The sequence below is a fragment of the Hylobates moloch genome, unplaced genomic scaffold (assembly GCF_009828535.3).
Source record: "Hylobates moloch isolate HMO894 unplaced genomic scaffold, HMol_V3 SCAFFOLD_15, whole genome shotgun sequence".
Taxonomy (NCBI): domain Eukaryota; kingdom Metazoa; phylum Chordata; class Mammalia; order Primates; family Hylobatidae; genus Hylobates; species Hylobates moloch.
Genome location: NW_026652290.1, coordinates 22848759 through 22863565, shown reverse-complemented (window position 1 = coordinate 22863565; position 14807 = coordinate 22848759). Strand labels below are relative to the sequence as shown.

At 42.4% G+C, this 14807-nt stretch overlaps 1 protein-coding gene across 15 annotated transcripts in view; it reads right to left on the bottom strand.

Annotated features, from left to right (window-relative positions):
• CTNNA2 (catenin alpha 2) overlaps positions 1 to 14807 on the bottom strand; it is a 1201677-nt gene that overhangs the window by 474458 nt on the left and 712412 nt on the right. The window lies entirely within an intron of this gene.

Here is a 14807-nt window from a genome sequence, read left to right as displayed (position 1 = left end):
TCAATCAATTTCCAGACTTGAACCAGTTTACAAACCCAGAACCCCTTGAATGAATGGGAGACTGGGTCCCCTTGAGGAAAGACCCCACTATACTATTGATAATTTATGTTGTTAATCTTTCTCCCATCCTTGCCCAAGGAGATCTCCAGCCTTTTACCAGGGTAACTGTGCACTGGGGAAAGGGAAATGATCAGAACTTTCGGGGACTACTGGACCCTGGCTTTGAGCTGATACTGATTCCAAGGGACAAAAAACGTCATTATGGTCCTCCAATTAAAGTGGGGTCTTATGGTGGTCAAGTAATTAGTGAAGTTTTAGCTCAGGTCTAACTTACAGTGGGTCCAGTGGGTCCCCAGACTCATCCTGTGGTCAATTCTCCAGTGCCAGAATGCATAATTGGCATAGACATACTTAACAGCTGGCAGAACCCCCACATTGGCTACCTGACTGGTAAGATGAGGGCTTGTATGGCGGGAAAGGCCAAATGGAAGCCATTAGAGCTGCCTCTACCTAGAAAAATAGTAAATCAAAAACAATATTGCATCCCTGGAGGGATTGCAGAGATTAGTGCCACCATCAAGGACTTGAAAGATGCAGAGGTGGTGATTCTTGGCCAGGCACAGTGGCTCACGCCTGTAATCCCAGCATTTTGGGAGGCCGTGGTGGGCAGATCACAAGGTCAGGAGATCTAGACCATCCTAGCTAACACGGTGAAACCCCTTCTCTACTAAAAAATTAGGCAGGTGTGGTGGGGGGCGCCTGTAGTCCCAGCTACTCGGGAGGCTGAGGCAGGAGAATGGCGTGAACCCAGGAGGCAGAGCTTGCAGTGAGCCAAGATCGCACCACTGCACTCCAGCCTGGGTGACAGAGTGAGACTTCACCTCAAAAAAAAAAAAAAAAACCAAACAAACTTGAAAGAGGCAGAGGTGGTGATTCCCAGCACATTCCTGTTCATGTCTCCTATTTGTCCTGTGCAGAAGACAAATGGATCTTGGAGAATGACAGTGGATTATCATAAGTTTAACCAAGTGGTGACTCCAACTGCATCTGCTGTACCAGATGTGGTTTCATCGCTTGAGCAAATTAACACATCTCTTGGTAACTGGTATGCAGCCATTGATTCGGCAAATGCCATTCCTGTCCATAAGGCCCACCAGAAGCAATCTGCCTTCAGCTGTCAAGACCAGCAATATACCTTCTCTGTCCTACCTCAGGGGTACATCAACTCTCTGGCATTGTGTCATAATCTTGTTCACAGAGATGTTGATCACTTTTCCCTTCTACAAGACATCACACGGGTCCATTACATTGATGATATTATGCTGATTGGATCCAGTGAGTGCGAAGTCGCAAATACACTGGACTTATTGTTGAGACATTTGTGTGAGTCCAGTGTTTTGGGGCCTGTCAAGATATTCCTTCTAAAGTGAAGGATAAGTTGCTGCATTTGGCCCCTCCTACAACCAAGAAAAAGGCACAATGCCAAATGGATCTATTTGGATTTTGGAGGCAACACATTCCTCATTTGAGTGTATTACTCTGGCCCATTTATCGAGTGACCTGAAAGGCTGCCAGTTTTGAGTGGGGTCCAGAACAGAAGAAGGCTCTGCAACAGGTCCACACTGCTGTGCAAGCTGCTCTGCCACTTGATCCATATGACCCAGCAAGATCCAATGGTGTTTGAAGTGTCAGTGGCAATAGGGATGCAGTTTGGAGCCTTTGGCAGGCCCCCATAGGTGAATTACAGCAGAGGCCCCTAGGATTTTGGAACAAGGCCCTGTCATCTTTTGCGGATAACTAATCTCCTTTTTGAGAGACAGCTCTTGGCCTGTTACTGGGCTTTGTTAGAAACTGAACGTTTGACTATAGGTCATCATCAAGTCACCATGTCACCTGAACTGCCTATCATGAACCAAGTGCTTTCTGACCCATCTAGCCATAAAGTGGGGGAATGTACAGCACCATTCCACCATCGAGTGTAAATGATATATACATGAGCAGGCTTGAACAGGTCCTGGGGGCACAAGTAAGTTACATGAGGAAATGGCTCAGACGCCCACGGTCCCCACTCCTGCCACCTTGCCTTCTCTCCCCCAGCCTGCACTGATGGCCTCATGGATATTTCCCTATGATCAGCTGACAGAGGAAAAGAAGACAAGGGCCTGATTTACACATGGCTTTGCACAATATGCAGGCACCACCTGAAATTGGACAGCCGCAACCTACAGCCCCTTTCCAGGGCGTTGCTGAAGGACAGTGGTGAAGAGAAATCTTCCCAGTGGGCAGAACTTTGAGCATTGCACCTTGTTGTGCACTTTTCTTGGAAGGCGAAATGGACAGATGTGTGATTATATACTCATTCATGGGCTATAGCCAATGGTTTGACTGGATGTTCAGGAATTTGGAAAAAGCATTATTGGAAAATTGGTGACAAAGAAATTTGGGGAAGAGGTATGTGGATGGACCTCTCTGAGTGGTCAAAAACTGTGAAGATATTTGTATCTCATGTGAGTGTTCACCAAAGGGTGACCATAGCCAGAGGAGGATTTTAATAATCAAGTGGAAAGGATGACTTGTTCTATGTGCACCACTCAGCCTCTTTCCCCAGCCACCCCTGTCATCGCCCAGTGGGCCCATGAACAAAGTGGCCATGGTAACAGAGATGGAGGTTATGCATGGGCTCAGCAACATGTACTTCCACTCACCAAGGCTGACCTGGCTACGGCCAGTGCTAAGTGCCCAATTTGCTGGCAGCAGAGACCAATACTGAGCCCTCAATATGGCAACATTCCTTGGGTAATCAACGAGCTACTTGGTGGCAGGTTGAGTATATTGGACTTCTTCCATCATGGAAAGGGCAGCAGTTTGTCCTCACCAGAATCGACTTACTCCAGATATGGATTTGCCTATCCTGCATGCAATGCTTCTGCCAAGACTACCATCCACGGACTCACAGAATGCCTTATCCACCATCATGGTATTCCACATAGCATTGCCTCTGACCAAGGCACTCACTTTGGAGCTAAAGAAGTGCAGCAGTGGGCTCATGCTCATGAAACCCACTGGTTTCACCATGTTCCCCATCACCCTAAAGCAGCTGGACTGATAGAATGGTAAAATGGCCTTTTGAAGTCAAATTACAACGCCAAGTAGGTGACAATACTTTGCAGGGATGGGACAAAGTTCTCTAGAAGGCTGTGTATGATCTGAATCAGCATCCAACATATGGTACTGTTTATCCCATAGCCAGGATTCATGATTCCAGGAATCAAGGGGTGGAAATGGAAGCATTACTTCTCACCATCACCAGGAGACACAACAACGATTCTATTAAACTGGAAGTTAAGATTGCCACTTGGCCACTTTGGGATCCCCCTACCTTTAAGTCAACAGGCAACAAAGGGAGAAAGGAAGTTATAGGGTTGGCCGGGGTGATTGACCCGGATGACCCAGAATATCAAGATAAAATCAGTTTACTACTCCACAGTGGAGGTAAGGAAGAGTATGCATGCAATACAGGAGATCCCTGAGGGCATCTCTTAGTATTATCATGCCCTGTGATTAAGGTCAATGGGAAACTACAACAACCCAATCCAGGCAGGACTACAAATGACATAGACCCTACAGGAATGAAGGTTTGGGTCACTCTACCAGGTAAAAAACCATGACCTGCTGAGGTGCTTGCTGAAGGCAAAAGGAATACAGAATGGGTAGTAGAAGAAGGTAGTCATCAATACCAGCTATGACACGTGACCAGTTGCAGAAACAAGGATGGTAACTGTCGTATTTCCTCTTTATTTTGTTATGAACATGTTTGAGCATGTATACACTTGCACTAAGAAAATATCTTCATTTTATTTCTTTTTCCTTTGTCATGTGACATAAGATTTATTGACTTCATATCAGCATTTCAGTGTTGTTAACTTTATCTAATAGCATTTGGGTTGGGAATTGGTAGTTTCCGGTAGTACAAAAGATAGCTATATTATGTTAGGCATAACTATGACCTTATTATTGTCTTTATTTGAAGATTATGTACGATTTCAAAAGATGTGTATAGGTTTAAGGTGACAAGGAGTGGACTTGTGATGGTTAATATTGTCAACTTCATTGGATGCAAAGTATTGTTCCTGGATGTATCTGTGAAGGTGTTGCCAAAAGAGATTAACATTTGAGTCAGTGGACTAGGACAGGCAGACCCACCCTCAATCTGGGTGGACACCATCTAGTCAGCTGCCAGCACGGCTAGGATAAAAGCAGGCAGAGGAATGCAAAAGGATAAGACTGGCTGAGTCTTCTGGCCTCCATCTTTCTCCTGTGCTGGATGCTTCCTGCCCTCGAACATTGAACTCCAAGTTCTTCAGTCTTTGAACTATTAGACCTACAACTAAACCAGTGGTTTGGGTTTAGTTGTAGGCCACAGACTGAAGGCTTTAGTTCAGCCAAGGACTGAAGGCTGAACTGTTGGCTTCCCTACTTTTGAGGTTTGACTCAGACTGGATTCCTTGCTCCTCAGCTTGCAGACAGCCTATCCTGGGACTTCACCTTGTGATCATGTGAGTCAGTACTCCTTAATAAACTCCCTTTCATATATACATTTATCCAATTAGTCCTATCCCTGTAGACAACCCAGACTAATATAGCATGAGAGAGCAGGAATCTTATTTGGAAGCACAGTTCCAAATATAGAAGCAAACACATGTAGGTGCTCACTAAATATTTGTTGAAGGAGAGAGTAAATTTCAGCAAGAAATTGTAGCACATGAATTCCAATATTTAGATTCCTTATTATGCCTAAATAAAAGGCATTGGGCTAGACACTGAGAATACAACAGTGAGGAATTATTAATGCGTATTCTGCCAAAGTAGATTCTACAGTCTAGAAATAGGCATTGACCAAACAATTAAATGAAAAAACATAACATTTGACTCTGTAAAGTGCTATCAGAGAGAAGCAGTTCCTAAGGTGCGATGGGAGCTGATAATGGGGGCATTTGAGCTGGATAGAGTGACCAGAGAATGGTTGAGGTGGGATCTGAAGAGTATTCCAGGCACAGGGAAGAGCATATGCAAAGGCCCTATATCTTGAAAGAGTGGGTTGAAAAAAGCCAGTGTAGCTGATCCAGAGAAGTCAAGAGATGGCCAGAGGTGAAGTCAGTCTTGAGAGGTGGAGAAGAACTAGACCATGCAGGACTTTGAAAATCACATCAAGGGTTTTGTGTTTGTCCTAAGAGCAATGAAGAAACATTGAAGAATATGAAGCAGTGGGACAGAAGTGAAGGTGAGGGTGATATTAGATTCATATTAGGAAAAAGGCCAGAGGGGTTGCTGATAGATCAGTTGGGAGGCTGTATGGTGGTCCAGGTCAGATGTGATGTAGTACACATGTGGGTGGTGCTAATGTAGACAGGGAGATGTGAACAAAATCAAGAGGTATTTAGGGGATAAGATCCAGGAACTTTGACATGGAAGTGATATGGAAGGTAAAGGGAAAGAGAAAGATAACATAAACATAAGTTGCCATTCTTTGAGAGAGAGAAAAAAATAACAGACTGGGGGTGAATGTGGTGATAGTAAATGAGTTTGATTTGAATATGTTGAGTTTGGGGTGTCTTTGTGACCTTCAAGATTGGCTTCAAGGAGACTATTGTTAGGAACTCAGAACAGCAACCTGGTCAGAGGAATGTGTTCATGAGTAATTAAAGCCATGGGCAAGAATGAGATGGCCTAGTATTGTATAAATCAGCTCAATTATGGCATAAATGGTCCAGAGTCTTAGAAAAACAGCCCAAGGAAGGTAGCCCCAGAGGATGACTTCTTAGATAACCAGGAGTCAGGGTGAGTGCCTGGCACTGCTGTGCTGTGGGTTATCGTAACACAAGAGTATACATAGGTGAGCACCATCATCGAGGTATACTCAGTTCCCAATTTTAGTAACAACTTCCCTTTTCAATATAATCTCACCCCTCCAAATCATATTATGAGGCAATGTAGTTGGAAAAAGCAGTGTATATATGGGAATTAGAGAAAGGCTAGGGAGAACTAACTACTTATCTATCAGATAAGGCATTAAGAATTCCACATTTTTTATTTCTCTTATTCTCTGAGGCCATATTTGATATTAGCATTGAGAAAGCAACTTTATATTGGCACAGTGCATGTGCTAGTTATCAATCTATTGCCTCCCAGCTATAAAGTCTGTCCTTCATTACTCATTGTGCAATAGTGGAATGGATCCCTTAGCATTTCTTTGTTGCAACAGGCATGACATTAAATTATGTCAGTAGAAGGTGTTGGAGCGGGAGTGAAGAAGAGTCTTTTCTTCCTGGTTCTGGTGTACTGCCCTTCTTTTCACATCTTCCTATTGCAGGCTACCAGTAGTTCAGTGTAGGGGCATCCAGTGTTGTGTACATTCCCTAGGTGAGCTCAGGACTCTGTCTGCAGTCCAGTGTCCATGTAACTGCAGACCTCCTGATGCAGACATCATGCACCCTAGGCCTTCCCTTGACAGGCAGCAGGTTCCTGGCACCTTGGTTCCCTCTGATCCCACTCACCAGCATTGTGCAACATATACCCTGGAGCATACAGGCCAACCCATAAAACGTGTTTACCATCCAGTGCGAGGCAACTATACCTTCTCCAGTGAAGTCTGAATCCAAGCTTTGGAGAAAAGGCCCCTTCATTTAAAATTTGTCCCTTTCTTAGTCTCCCTAAATTCTAAGGTCGTCTTTAGAGTTATTTTTTATACCTTTATAATTACTCTCCTCTAATAGATACTAATTTCCCTGTTCAAATGAATTGTATGTGTGTCTCCTGACTGGACTCTGACTGATACAGTCATGCTTTCTATTTTTAAATATTTGGTAAATCTGACAGTCTTTACAATATTCTTTTGAAATAACTATTCCTATTTTAGACATGAAAGAACTTTGGCCCACTTTTTTCACTCATCCAATAAGTGTTTACTCAGTGCTGAATATAAGTCTGGCACATGGCTGTGCACTAAACTTGACATGGCTAGGGTAGGGCCAGAATCCAAAAGCCAAGACTAGGCTGCTTTCCATTACACATTTAAGGTGGTAGTAAGTGTGTTGGTGGCACATTATTTTTTGAAGAATGTTAAGGCATGGCTTCTCAAATTTTAATGTGCATACAAATTACCTATTTAAGTACAGGTTCTGATTCAGTGGTTTTTATGGATTGAATTGTACCCCTTCCCCACAAATTTATATGTCAAAGTACTCACCCCCCAGGACCTCAGAATGTGACCTTATTTGAAGATGGCATCATTGTAGATGATTAGGTTAAGATGAAGTCACACTGGAGTAGACTGGGCCCTTAATCCAATATGACCAGTGTTTTGATAAATAATGGCATGTGAGAAGGCACCTGCACACAGGGAGTGCACCATGTGAACTTGAAGGCAGAGATCAGGGTGATGCATCTATAAGCCAAGGAACATAAAGACTGCCAATTAACCACCAGAAACTAGAAAAGCTGCATGGAACACATTCTCCCTCAGAGACGATAGATGGAACCAACCCAGCTAACACCTTGATCTCAGACTTCTGGCCTCTAGAGCCATGAGAAAATACATTTCCATTGTTTAAGCCACCCAGTTTACGGCATGCTGTTATGGCAGCTCTAGGAAAGTAATACAGTGGGTTTGAGGTGTAGCCTGAGATTCTGAATTTCTAAGAAACTCCCAGGTGATGCTGATGCTATTGGTCTTTAGATCACATTTTGAGTGGAATGAGGAGTATATAAAAGAGGACACCATACCTTCTCCCCCTGCTTCCTTTTAGAGAACAGTGTCCTTCCTACGGTATCGGTTAAAGGAACTGATAGTCTGCCCAGTAACCTAGAACCTATATAGCCTGTCTCAAAACAATGAAACGATTTTCTGGTTGGCATAGAGAAAGAAATTATACATTGTTAAAAGGGAGAGTAAAGCTCAAGGCAGTTCATCTACAAGTGTAAATTAAGAGGAATAAGCAGAACAAACCAGTTAGTTGGGCTGAAAAAACACAGTGCCGGTATAACCAAATCATTTTAGTGCAGAAGGTGGCAGATCAACAAAATCCAACTGCAGGGGTTCCCGAGTAGCCATAAACATGGAAACCACTCCCTGTCATGATCTTTGTGGGGTCTGATCCTGCTATGCTTGCCTTTAACTTCTATGATTTCTCCCTTGCTGCTTTACATGCGCCCTCATAATACTTCCTCTTTGCTTTCCCTCATTATTTGTAACCAAAGTGTTCTAACCATTAAAATACACAAAGTATTTTAGTAAAGATGAACATGTCTGTCCTCTAAAATGGATCTCCCGTAGCAGAGATGTTAAATTGTCTCCTGCTAGCCTTACTTTTCTTTCTTCCTTTTATGAATTTTACCAGGGCATACGGCCTCCAAGCTGATGATTTTGTTTCCCAGCTCCCCTACCGCTAGGTGTAGCCATGTGACTGAGTTTGGGACAATGGAATATATGTTGAGGTGATGTGTGCAATTTCAGCATCATGTCCTTAAGGCAGAGCTTTCCCTGGGCATCGCTTTTTTTCATTACAACAACCTGGGAATCAGCAACAAAACAGCAGCTGTTAGACTCAAAAATGGAAGCTGCATGGAGGAAAGCGCATGAGACTCGCTAGCCTAGATGCCTTGAGCACTGAGGCCGCCCCATCCTAGATTGCTCTTACCTTTGGGTTGTTACATATTTGGGGGCTTCTTTGTTACAGTATCTTAACAGGTACGCTAAGAAATACACTGTCTAAGAAACTGTCCACAATGTTTACTTTCATAGAACCTTGCTGTCCATGTCCAATTCTAAGCCTTGGCCTGCCAGTTCCATTCTGCTTTATTTGAGATTGATGGGACTTAGCAGTACTAAGGTATCTGTGTCCATGCACAAACCAGAAGATCAGCACCTTCATTTTTAGTCAAGGCTGTACAGCAGCTTCCGGTCATTGCATGAGCCTTAAGGACATGCTTTTCCATCAAGCACGATCGTGCCTGAACTGAGATGGGCTCTTGTCTTCATTTGGAGCTAATGTTATTCCATCCATGTATATGCACAGGCTAAAATGCTAAAATAGAGATCATCCCTGCACAAAAACAAACACAAATGCTGGATGACTAAGGAGAATTTTAAATAATAAAAAATCTCTCCTTTTTCAGAGCTAGTATTTACACAGCCAGGTCTTCTGCTAATCAACGACTTATATTGAGAGCAATGCCCAAGAATTCCCAACACTCAACTAGAGCACCTAGTTTTATTAAACATTTTTCCCTGTTTAGACAGATACTATGGATCTATTTTATAGACAGGGAAGTTGATACACTGAAAACTTGTACCCTTTCAGTGCCTAGAGCAATTAAATATGAAAGCAACCCCAGCATAACACCTCATCCACCCAATAGATGTTTCTTCACCATTCATTCATTTGTTCATTCATTTAATTTATTCTTACTTTTTAAAAATTTATATATTCAACCAATAAACATGTGGCTTGCCTGTTAATTAATATAAAATGGGCCAGTTATATAACTTATCATTTGCTTATTATTTCATCTGACAAGCATTAACTAAGCACTTACTACGTGTGGCCCAGTACACCCAGGAAAGGGTATTGAACAAGGAGCATACAGTCCTGTTTTTGAAACACTACAATAGGTTGTAATAGGTCATGGTTAACCTCTTGAGACTGGAGTCAATCCTGCCTCAGTTTACCAGCACATACTGAGTGCCACTGGCTGAGTACATCCAGGCCAAATGACCAGGCTCCATCCACATATCAGTTCCACTGGTCTTACTGTAGAAAACCTAGATCAGGTGATGGTTGGGTGAAGAAGAAAATAAACTGTCAAAGAAAGAAATACGAACAGCCTTCTCCTCACAAAAACTCAAAGTACTTGGCCTCCTGATAGTAGGCTAGTTGTCACTTCGATATATGAAGGATGTACTCCACACACACACACACACACACAGAGAGAGAGAGAGAGAGAAAGAGAGAGAGAGGCAGGCAGAACTAAGAGTTGGAAAATGCATTATAAAAAGAAAAACAAAAAAAATCAATTATTTAGTACAGAAAATGTAAATAAGAGGGGTAAAGGAGAATTGTTATCGTTTTTAAATGAATTGGCCTTACTTGATAAACGGAAACAATTATTTACTGAGTTCTTGCTACCTCTAGGCACTGTGCCAGCACTTTCCCATGTTTCCTTGTTTTCTCATTTAGTTCTATCACCATGCCAGGTAGGTATTGCTAACTCTGATTATAAATATAAATATAAATAATAAAGAAGCCAAGGTTTAGAAAGGTCAAGGATGTCACCTAAAGTCACGCAAGTGGCAAGTGGCAGAGCTAAGACTAGAAATCATGTCTATCTGGCACCAAAACCCATGTATTTTGTATACTGTTGCAATCCTACATATGCAACCATGCAAGAGCCAGGAGCAGCTCACAACCAAAATGACAGGGAGCTAGTGAGAGGAATCCAGAGGTGAAATCTCAGTTGGTCAGGGCTCTGTGGGTAACAAGAGGAAGTTGCTGCCAAGGTAGGAAGCATCCATCAGGCCAACACCTCCTACCCATAGAGTTTAGGCCACAGAAACAGATAGAACAGGGGGGTCACAGGCCAGATGCTGACATTTCCAGAGCTCAGCAAAGAGTCAATATGGGGACCCAAATACCATATCTTAAATATTTAAGTGTTATAAGTCAAGCAAACAAACTGAAATATTTTCCATTCTTCTTTTGTAACATGTATACCTTTGTAACATATACCTTTGTAACAGCTGGGAAGGCCAGATTCTGATTGGATTTCTCCAACCTAAATGGTTAATCTGTGACCTCAGCCACCAGTATCATCCCAAAGCCTTCCCCCTTTCCCCTCCTATCCCAGCTCCACGGTGAGGGATTTCATGCTCATGACTACGGACATCCAGTTAAAATCAATGTCCAGGCTGGAGCCACACAATCTTCCCTACAAATAACAGCATTTGGGGGATCCATTCACAGCATCACTGTTTTCTGCCCCCAGGCAAGAGGCCCCACAAACCCTGGAAGCCAGCTCGGAGCTATTTGGATAGTCAATTTTAAGGCCTTGGTACCCATAGTGTGGTGCAGGATAAAGGCATGGGCTCCCAAGGTCAGGCCCCTTGGCCCATGGATTCCTTATCCCACGGAGCAGAGCACAGCCAGGGGAGGCCAAAGTGGGGGCCTCTAAATCACATGGCTTAGGATAGGCACCCCTCTTGCCCAGATCAAAGGTCAGTCTTGTGGAGTCACATACTTCCCTTGCAAAAGGAGAAGAAAATTTGATTTGTGGGAATCAACTGGGTTAGAAATGTTCTAATTTGTAAGTTCTCATCCCCTACTATACATTCAAATCACCTAATAAAGTCTAAAAAAAATGTATACCTGAAAAAAAATACATATACCTGGTCCCACCCATAGAGAATCCGATTTAATTGATATGGAAAGCACCTTGGGTATCAAAAATTTTGTAAAGCTGCCCAATGGGATGTAAATGTGCAACCAAGATTGCATATTACTATTAGTTACATAAAAGAATGTATATTATGGCCGGGAAACAACTCCTCCCACTCTAACCATGTATGTGTCTGTGAAACTTTGATGATCACTAAGGGGTGAGAGTGAGAATGGTAGGAAGGTGATCAGAAGGAGGAGGGGAGGGCAGGGGCCCAGGCCAGAGATAAGACACTGAGACAAGACTGTGCCATTCATCTGACAGCAAAGCATTTCTCCAGGAGTAATGATATGTGATTTCTTTGGGCAGGTAGGGGATGGAATTAGTTTATTTGGCTTTTATAGATATTTTCTTTCTTTCACATTGTCCCCACATCCCTGCACCTCAATGCCTGTCACCTATTTCAAACGAGTGGTTTTGATAAAATCTTACTTCTCCTTAGGGTCAGAGAGTCTTCCAGGATCATGTCCTTGAACTTCCCTTTTCTAAGAGCTGTGAGGCTGGAGGGGGAAAGAAAGGGAGTGCAGAGAACAAACACCTCTGCTCCTTTCCTCTGGGACTGCACCCAGCCATGCCCCTCCCCTGGTGGTACCTCTCTGATACCTATTCAGGAGATGAAATAAACAAATGCACAGCCATTCCCTGCTTCTCCCCCAAGGCACTGATTTTGTGTCCTGAGGGTAGACTGGTTATGGTAAAGAATAAAAAGTGGGAAAAAGTGTTTCAGTAAAGTGAGCACACAAATACACGCTGATTAAATGCTTCCCTCACAAACAGCCGCAGAGCCCCTGCTTTATCTCTATCAATATTATCAAAGCACACCTTCCCTAAGGCTCTACTGGAAATTCCAGTTACAATCACCTACTAGCTACTTTATTTTCAGGCATTTTTCCCTCTAAGAGCTAAACGGAAAACTCAAGCTGAATGCATTAATGAAATGATGGAAAAAAAATCCATGCATTACAACTAATTCCTAATAACCATTCAAGACAAATTCTGAATATGGCCAGAGAAAAATATCTGACTGTAGTTATCTTTTAGGCTAAAGGTCTAGGCAGATGTTTTTCTTAAGCAAATTCTGGTTAGAACAATGATCTTTAAACTTGGGAATATATGGTACCCTCAGGTCCACATTCAAGGACAGTTATGAGGGAAACAAATTCCATGTTTTCACTCTATTTACTCTCTCAAATTGCCCAAGAATGTATGATGTATCTTTTTTCAAAAGTCCTCCCCTTTTACCAAAGATTGCATAACTGTTGGCCAACATAAATATATCATTACTGCATTGCCCTGAGAATAGACATACTTCCAAGCACCAAAGGGATAAAGCTAAATATTATTTTCTAAAATGTGGTTTAAAACTTTTTGATAAAATAACCTTGTATATTTATTTCAATTATAAGGATTCCTCTTATTTCACTCTCTGAGCTATTTCATATTGTCAAGCTTCTAATAACAAGAAAAATATATTTGAACCTTAATTAAAATGTTTAAATATAAACAAAATGTGTGAGATAGACTTCTTGGAAGATACGGCCTTAGGTTGGTGCAAAAGTAAGTGTGATTTTTGCCATTAACAGTAATGGCAATTACTAATATATATATACTTTTTTTTCCTATTCCTCCTGCTAAGTACCAGTAAAATTTGTGGCCATTATGTATAAAACAAGTGTAAGAAGACTGAAATGCAAGAAGAAGTCAGGCCGGCTAGGGACTACAGGATCTGTGGAAGGACAGTGGTGAGTCCCCTGGGTTTTCTTTCTGTAATATCTCACACTTGAAACTAACGGCACAGACAAAAAAGACCCAACATAAAAGAAAAACAAACTGCTTCCTAATTCTGACAGAAAACGTGAAGGTTTTCGGTACCAAACAATTTTCCAACTCTCCAGACACCAACTGAGTGTCCCACAATTCATCTATGACACCAACTTCCCAGAGTTAATACAAATCCCACAAGTAAAGGACTCATTCCCACAAGACTGCACCCCTCCCAGCTTCAGACAAAGATCACAAGCCCCAGATTGTGACCTGTCATCTGATCAACTGGCTATAAATCAGGGGTTCCCATGACCTTCCTCAGGTTTGACAATTTGCTAGAATAACTTGTGGAACGCAGAAAAACATTTACCTAAGGATACAACTCAGAAACAGCCAACGGCCAAATAAAACAGTTGAATAAGCTAAGGTATGGGAGTTAGGAGGTGGCATGGAGCTTCCATGCCCTCTCCAAGCACACCATCCTCCCAACCCCTCCATGTGTTCAGCAACCCAGCAGCTCTCTGACCCCATCCCTTAGGTTTTAATGGAAGCTTCACTGCATAGGCATGGTTGATTAAATCACTGGCCTTTGCTGACTGAGTCAATCTCCAGTCCTTCTCCTCTCCCTGAAAGTCTTGGAGATGGGAAAGTAGAGTGGGGGTGAAAGTTCCAACCCTTTAATCATAAAACTGGTTTCTCTGACAATATGCCCCATCCCCTAAGAGTCATTCCTTAGCATAAACTAAACACAGATATGGTTGAAAACATGCTTATTATGAATAACAAGACACGATCCTCTCACTCCTACCACTCAGAAAATTTCAAAGGTTTTTGGAGCTCTGTGCCAGGAAATAGGGTCAAAGATCAAATATATATTTCTTAATATATCACAATATCATGACATCAAAGCTGCTTTCTCTAACCAAAGGATCATAAAAGGGAAAGCCTGTTAATGTAGAAAAATTTTAGATAATAGCCACTTTACTTTAGGTAAACACCATTGAAAAAAACTGTGCCTCCAACCTCATGTAGGCCAGCAAAGGCCAAGCGGGAAGCTGAGACTTCCACACTTATGAGGCTGTAATGACATGTCCCAACATTCACACCAGGGTGGTATCAGAGAAGCCCCAGTAGAATGCCAAGACTGTGATCCACACAATAAGAAAACTTGCCAGGGGTCTTAGTGGAGAATATGTGAGGAGCTTGAAATACCATCATCCTACTCTGTTGACATGACATCAGAAGAGGCCTGTGAAGAGTCAGGTCTTCACCATCAGCCAGTGATAATCAGGTCATCCCCACTAAGATGTCAGTGCAGAAGACATGAAAAGCCAGAACTCCCAATCCTTTCCAGCAGCAATGGGAGTTTTCCCCACTTACATGTCAACAGAGACTTCTAGACTTCTACTTCTTGTAATGCAGGTATGACAGAAATGCTTCAAAAAGCAATTACTAACACGCTTGGAACAATAAATAGAAGGCCTTATCAAAGAAATGGATAATTCCAACAAAGAAATAGAAGATATTTTTAAAAACTGTATGTAACTTTTAGA